Source organism: Callithrix jacchus, chromosome 4 (assembly GCF_049354715.1).
Source record: "Callithrix jacchus isolate 240 chromosome 4, calJac240_pri, whole genome shotgun sequence".
Taxonomy (NCBI): domain Eukaryota; kingdom Metazoa; phylum Chordata; class Mammalia; order Primates; family Cebidae; genus Callithrix; species Callithrix jacchus.
The window spans coordinates 60976397-60984494 of record NC_133505.1 but is presented as its reverse complement, the minus strand read 5'-3'; the positions used below and the strand labels follow the sequence as shown (position 1 = coordinate 60984494).

Below are 8098 nucleotides of genomic sequence, written 5' to 3'. Positions count from 1 at the left end.
TGGGCAGTTGTTTTCATTATTGGGCAGGGTGATTCCTGGAAACATCATGCAAGCAAGCTGTTGCTGTTTGTTTTTTACCCTGTGCCGTTTGTCTTGGAACATTTCTGAAGTTGTTCAGTTCCTGCACATCTAAATAAATGACTGTTTCTGGGTACAGGTTGGTTGGTGGTTTTTAAAATCTGGACATGGGCCTCTGTTTTTGGAGGTCTCAGTTTTTTGTGCTTGGTCAAACCATACAAGGGAGCCTTATGTAAGGAACCATTCATTACACCTCTCAAATGGGCCGTAGGAAAGAAGCAGTTTCACTCCAACCCACTGGTTATTACCATAGGGCTTGGATTGAAGTTGAAGTTAGTGAGAGGAGCATTAGTCCTGCTTATTTTGCATGGTTTAAATTCTGCTCTCCAATGTCTCAGCAGTACAAATCACCCTAAAATACCTGGAGTATTCCTCCTTGATTTATTTCTTTATCCAATGCTGTGTGTATTTGTTTATATCTCCCACCCCAGACAGAGTAGAGTAGCCTGTACACCTAGAGTTAGGAGAAATGATGATAAAAGGAAGAGATCCTAAAATATTTCTGTTTAATACAGAGTAAATTTTAACTAAGCAATGCCTTAAAATTATATTTACTTTGAAGTCAGGCAGATCTAGGCTTAAGTCCCAGTTTTACTTGTTCATAATGAGCAAATATTTATAAACAATTTTAAGACCTCAAGGCAATCACATAATTGTTTGAGACTGGGTTTTCAAATCTGGAGAATGGGTATACTAATATATAACTCACATAAGTTAATTCAAGAGCATGTAGTGAGCATTCAACCAGTGGTACCTATTATTAATTAATTTATTTATTTTTTGAGACGGAGTTTCACTCTTGTTACCCAGGCTGGAGTGCAATGGCGCGATCTTGGCTCACCACAGCCTCCACCTCCTGGATTCAGGCAATTCTCCTGCCTCAGCCTCCTGAGTAGCTGGGATTACAGGCATGCGCCACCGTGACCAGCTAATTTTTTGTATTTTTAGTAGAGACGGGGTTTCACCATGTTGACCAGGATGGTCTCGATCTCTTGACCTTGTGATCCACTGGTCTCAGCCTCCCAAAGTGCTGGGATTACAGGCTTGAGCCACCGCGCCCGGCCCGGTACCTATTATTTTTAAGGCAAGAATTTGGTATTAAATATCACCAGGGGCCAGGTGTGGTGGCTCACACCTGTAATCCCAGCACCTTGGGAGGCCAAGGATGGTGGATCATGAGGTCAGGAGCTCGAGACCAGCCTGGCCAATATGCTGAAACCCCATCTCTACTAAAAATGCAAAAATTAACTGGGCATGGTGGTGCATGCCTATAGTCCCAGCTACTCAGGAGGCTGAGGCAGGAGAATTGCTTGAATCCAAGAGGCAGAGGTTGTAGTGAGCCGAGATCACACCACTGACTCCAGCCTGGGCGACCAAGCTAGACTCTGTCAAAAAAAAAAAAAGAAAGAAAGAAAGCCGGTGGGACTCTGTCTCGGAAAAAAAGAAATACCACTTACCACTAGGGGATATATTTGTCATATGTTGATTTAGGCAAATCCTCCATACCATTCTTCTAAGACCCTATAAATGCCTGATTTCTCAAAGAATGATTCAGTTGCATTTCTCATACTTTAAAGACTAATGCAGGGAAACTGCAGACATCTTAAGATCATTAATAATGATCCCGAAAAGCAAGGCTTTACTTAATTTTCCAAAACATCAATTCCTTGCCTCTTCATTTATCTGACAAATATTTATTAAACACATATTATATGTTGAGTACAGTGTGGATATTATGAGGCATGGATTAGCAAACTATTGCCTGTGGGTCAGATCTGGCTGTTATCTCTTTTTGTAAATAAGTTTTATCAGAACATGCCCATTTGTTTATCTATTTTCTATGGCTATGACAGAGACCACATGTGGCTTACAAAATTTAAATTTAACATTCACTCTCTGGCCCTTTACAGAAAAAAATTTGCTGACTCCTGTAAAAAGATGTATGGAGATGGCTTCTATCTTAACATGATTTACAAATTTGTTGCAGATGTAAGTCATGCACACAAAGTTGGATGTCAATACAAGCCTCCATATGATTAATAGATGGCATTAGGAAAAAAGAAAAATTGATGACTGTATGCTGGAATGGTTAACAGAGGCTTGATAGAGAATGTGACACTTGCTCTGGAGATTGACAAGTGGGATAGATTTGTGTAAATAATGAGAAAAAAAAAAAGATTAACAGGTACAGCAGTGATTTTTCAGGACCAGGGTATGGTATTTGTTAGATGACAGCCAAATGTGGTCATGACACTTTGCTGCTCCAAACACCTTAGCCTTGCTTATGAGACCTTGAATGATGTGGCCTTGCTTTTCTCTTCAGCCTCTCCTCCTGAAATTGCCCTACCCTACACACACACACACACACACACACACACACGTGCACACACACATGCACACACATGCCCACTCTTGTATTCCACATTCCATTCTGATTCAAATTCTTTCAGTTACTCCAAACCATTAGATTCTCATCACCAGGCCATTAAATACACTGGGTTTTTTTTTTTTTTTTCGGTCTGGTACACGACTTGTTGCCTAACCCTACTCAATCTTTGTGTCTCACATGAGATATCACTTTCTCGATATAATGTCCTCTAACTTCTCCAAGGCTGGATTAGGTGCAGTTTTATGGGCTCCTATCACATCCAGTGCTTCATTACATCCAGTGTTTCTTCTGTCTTTGCCATGCTCAAGTCACCTGTCTGCATCTTTTTTTTTCTTTTTTTTGAGAGAAGGAAAGAAAAAAAATGAGTAAAGGAGAGGAAGAAAGAGGAAGAGAAAGAGGGAGGGTGAACGGAAATAATTGCTTTATTCTGAAAAAAAAAATGGGTATTAATAATGGCCAATCAACATTTCATTTAAACCTATGAGTAGGTGTGATGTGGTATTGACAAAAATGTATATTTTGTGTAATTGAAGTGGAGAGCTCTATAAATATTTATTAAGTTTACTTGTTCCGGATCTGAGTTCGAGTCCTTGATATCCTCATTAATTTTCTGTCTCATTGAATCTAAGTCACTATGTATCTGGGTATTAGGATCGTTAGCTCTTGTTGTTGCATTGATCCTTTTACCACTATATCTTTGTTGCTTTAAAATCTATTTTATCCGATACGAGAATTGCAACTCCTGCTTTTTATTTATTTATTTATTTTTGCTCTCCATTTGGTTGGTAAATCTTTCTCCATCCCTTTGTTTTGAGTCTTTGTGTATCCTTGCATATGAAACAGGTCTGGATGTAACATGCCGTTGGGTTTTGGCTGAGTCTTTTGATTGGGGGATTTAGTCGATTTAAATTTAGGGTTACTGCCATTTGATGTTAACTGGCTGTTTTATCCATTCGTTGATGTAAATTCTTCTTTATGTTGGTGCTCTTTACTTTTTGGTGTATTTTTAGAAAGGCTAATACTAATACTGGTTGTTTCTTTCTGTGTGTAATGCTTCTTTCAGAAGCTCTTATAAAGCAGGCCTGGTGGTAATAAAATCTCTGAGTACTTGCTTGTTCATAAAAGATTTTATTTTTCCTTCAGTTGTGAAGCTTAGTTTGGCTGGATATTAAATTCTGGGCTGAAGGTTCTGTTCTTTGAGGATGCTGAATATTGGCCCCCACTCTCTTCTGGCTTGTAGAGTTTCTGCTGAGAGATCTGCTGTAAGTCTGATAGGCTTGCCTTTGTGGGTAACCTGACCTTTCTCTCTGGCTGCCCTTAGTATTTTCTCCTTCGTTTCAACCCTGGTGAATCTAACGATTATGTGCCTCGGGGTTGCTCTTCTTGAGAAATATCTTTGTGGTGTTCTCTGTATTACCTGGAGTTGAATATTGACCTACTTTGCTAGTTTAGGAAAATTTTCCTGAATAATATCCTGAAGGGTATTTTCCAGCTTGGATTCATTCTCTCCGTCACATTCAGGTACACCTATCAAATGTAAATTTGGTCTTTTCACATAGTCCCACATTTCTTGGAGACTTTGCTCATTCCTTTTTATCCTTTTTTCTCTAATCTTATCTTCTTGTTTTATTTCATTAAGTTGGACTTTAACCTCTGATATCCTTTCTTCTACTTGAACAATTTGAGTGTTTAAACCTGTGCATACTTCTTGGAGTTCCTGTATTGTATTCTTCAGTTCCATTAATTCACTTATATTCCTCTCTAAGTTGTCTATTCTCAATAGGATTTCATCAAACCTTTTTTTCAAAGTTCTTAGTTTCTTTACGTTGGGCTACAACATGTTCTTTTAACACACAGAAGTTTCTTATTATCCATTCCTTGACGTGTGATTCTGTTATTGGGATGCGCTCGTTCTCCATCAAGCCTTGTTCCATTGTTGATGTGGAACTGTGATCATCTTTAGAGGGAGAGGCGTTCTGATTTTGAGTATTCTCAGCCTTTTTACGCTGGTTTCTTCCCATCATTGAAGATTTATCCTCCTGTCGTCTTTGAAATTACCAACTTTCAGATTAGGTCTCTTGAGTGGACGTCCAAGTTGTTAGTTCCCAGGGCCAGAACAGTGGCGTTAAGACTGATGGTGCTTTTCTGCCCAGGATTCTCCTGTCTGGCTTCCTTCTTGTGTCTGTAATAGGTGACTCTGCCTTCCCGGGGCTCCAAACCTCGGTCAGAAGGGGAACCAGTCTCGTTTACTCTGCGCCGAGAGCTGCTGCGCCGAGGTGCTGTCACAGCTGCTGCGCTGGCCTCAGGAGTCATGCTGGGGACCCGTGTGGGTCCTCTAAACCTCGGTCAGAAGGGGAGCCAGCACTGTTTACTCTGCTCCGAAAGCTGCTGCACCGAGGTGCCGGTGAAACCACTGCGCCGGCCACAAGAGTCGCGCTGGTGCCTGTGTGACTCCTCCACTGGGGATCTTCTGCTCCGTGAGTGACCAGAATTTGTCTGAAAGTGTGGCGTCCTCTAGTTCTCTGCGCTTTCACTGAGAGCTGCAATCCAGAGATGTTAGCGATCGGCAATCTTGAATCGTTTCTTGTCTGCATCTTTGAGTAAACAATAAGCTCTTTGAGTGCAGAAACCATATATCATATTTTATCACAATACCACCACATAGAAGGCATCCAATACATTCTTTTTGTTTTCCTTTTCTTTTATTTATTTATTTATTTATTTATTGAGACATATTCTCGCTCAGTTGCCTAGGCTGGAGTGCAGTGGCGCAGTCTTGCCTCACTGCAACCTCTGCCTCCCAGGTTCAAGTGATTCTCATGCCTCAGCCTCCCGAATAGCTGGGATTACAGGCACATGCCACCATGCACCTGACTTATTTTTGTATTTTTAGTAGAGATGGGGTTTCACCATGTTGGCCAGGCTGGTCTCAAACTCCTGACCTCAAGTGATATGCCCACCTCGGCCTCCCAAACTGCTGGGGTTACAGGCCTGAGCTACCATGCCCAGCCTCCAGTACCTTCCTGAATATATGAATGTACTGGAGTACAGAAAATGGAGGTGTATTTTTAGTGTAGTAATCTGACCAATTTGTCCAGGCAGAAAATTTATAATGGGGATTTATGGGAAGTAAATTCACGAAATAAGGCTATTTCAGATTTTAGAAACTCTTGAACATTCAGGTTAAGAGACTGATCTTGATCCTGTGAGCAGTGAAGAGCTTTGAACGTTTTAACTCCATGAAATGACATAATTTAAATGTTTGCTTAAGAATATAGTTTGTCAGTCGAGTGCTTGATAGAGAAAATTAATAAGAGATTGCAGGAGGGAGATTACACTTGAAACTTCACTTTCTCCGGTGTGAGGAAAAAAACTTGAGAATATAGCTGATAATTATGACACTGACAGAGCTTTGCAAGCTTCCTAATTGGGAGACCAAGTCTTACTCTTATTTCTATCCATTGCAACCAATATAATGGCTTGTATTTCACTGATGCTCTGTAGTAGTCACTAGGTGACTAAATGAGGTACATAAAAAAGGACAGATGCACAGAGTTTGAAAAGGAAGACTTGATAAGACTCGACTGGTTGCCTCTGGAAGGTTTTCAAGTAAAAAATGCTTCTATTGCTAGAAATAAGGGAGATAGGAAGAGGATCCAATTTAGGAAAAAGGTAAGTCTAGGAATCCACATTTTACAATATATCTTTTTTCTAAAAGGACCAAAAGCGCTTTTTCCGCGCTACCTGCCGAGGGCTCCAAACGGCGTTGTTCTGGATTCCCGTCGTAACTTAAATGGAAACTTTCACGGTGTCCGGAGCCCTCGACGTCCTGCAGATGAAGGAGGAGGATGTCCTTAAGTTCCTGGCAGCAGGAACCCACTTAGGTGGCACCAACCTTGACTTCCAGATGGAGCAGTATATCTATAAGAGGAAAAGTGATGGCATCTACATCATAAATCTGAAGAGGACCTGGGAGAAGCTTCTCCTGGCAGCTCGTGCCATTGTTGCCATTGAAAACCCTGCTGATGTCAGTGTTATATCCTCCAGGAATACTGGCCAGAGGGCCGTGCTGAAGTTTGCTGCTGCCACTGGAGCCACTCCAATTGCTGGCCGCTTTACTCCTGGAAACTTCACCAACCTGATCCAGGCAGCCTTCCGGGAGCCACGGCTGCTTGTGGTCACTGACCCAAGGGCTGACCACCAGCCTCTCACGGAGGCGTCTTATGTCAACCTACCTACCATTGCTCTGTGTAACACAGATTCTCCTCTGCGCTATGTGGACATTGCCATCCCATGCAACAACAAGGGAGCTCACTCAGTGGGTTTGATGTGGTGGATGCTGGCTCGGGAAGTTTTGCGCATGCGTGGCACCATTTCCCGTGAACACCCGTGGGAGGTCATGCCTGATCTCTACTTCTACAGAGATCCTGAAGAGACTGAAAAAGAAGAGCAGGCTGCTGCTGAAAAGGCTGTGACCAAGGAGGAATTTCAGGGCGAATGGACTGCTCCAGCTCCTGAATTCACTGCTACTCAGCCTGAGGTTGCCGACTGGTCTGAAGGCGTGCAGGTGCCCTCTGTGCCTATCCAGCAGTTCCCTACTGAAGACTGGAGCGCCCAGCCTGCCACGGAAGACTGGTCTGCAGCTCCTACTGCTCAGGCCACTGAATGGGTAGGAGCAACCACTGAATGGTCTTAAGCTGTTCTTGTGTGGCCTCTTAAACAACATGTAAGATTCATGGAAAATAAACATCGAGTTTCTAAAAAAAAATAAAAAATAAAAATAAAAGGACCAAAAGCAATTCATTCTCAAAATGTCCATAAGCCTGAGAAGCAATTCATAATGTTACCCCTGTCCTTCTCACCTTTAATGGCTAGAGGAAAGTTGCCAGATAAATGAAAGAATCACTCAGTCATAAAACCAGGAAGGACTGTCTTAAGAACAGTAGTCTAAATCCCTTCTGGCATGATTATCCAAGGCTAAGAACACACCGTCTCTATACTTGCACTAAAAAGCAAATCCTCTCTTTGAATAAGAGCATCATGACACTCTGGATGTATTACTCACTCTTCAACTTTTCATCTAGGTTAAAGGAGATGAAACTCTAATTGCCTGCCATCTAGGTAAACAGCAATAGTAAAAAAAAATAAAAATCATACTGCTCTTAATAGAATTCTCAGGTTGGTTGTTTCCAAAGAATGCTTTCTTGGGTAAAGAAGTGAAATGTGGCACAAATGGTTAGATGACACCAAAATAAAGGGGATCCAGTGAAGCCTAGTGATATGTGTAGTTCAACTTGGGGTTAAGTGAATAGTAACTATTATTACAGGTCACCTGTAGGTGCATTCGTGAGGGAAAGGAGTTCTGGCAGACAGTCTGGCTGTGTAATGCCTGAGGCGAGCGCCATGATTATTCATTCATACACAAATATTTATAGGGTGCCTACTCCCTGTATGACATCGTGCTAAATATTCTGGACATAGGAAAGGATAATAAATACCAATATGAGTAAAGCATTTCCAGCGCTCAAAAAGAGCTTGCAGTCTACTCTGGCAGACAAAGCACAATCACTGGAGAAGGAAAACAGTGTAAAATTTTAATGAAACATGCATCATAAGAAGTATCGCAAGATA

The 8098-nt window shown here is 41.7% G+C and overlaps 1 pseudogene; it reads left to right on the top strand.

The window, feature by feature from the left end:
• The first annotated feature begins 6200 nt into the window (after positions 1-6200).
• On the top strand, positions 6201-7243 carry LOC100400370 (small ribosomal subunit protein uS2 pseudogene; annotated as a pseudogene).
• The last annotated feature ends 855 nt before the right edge of the window (positions 7244-8098 follow it).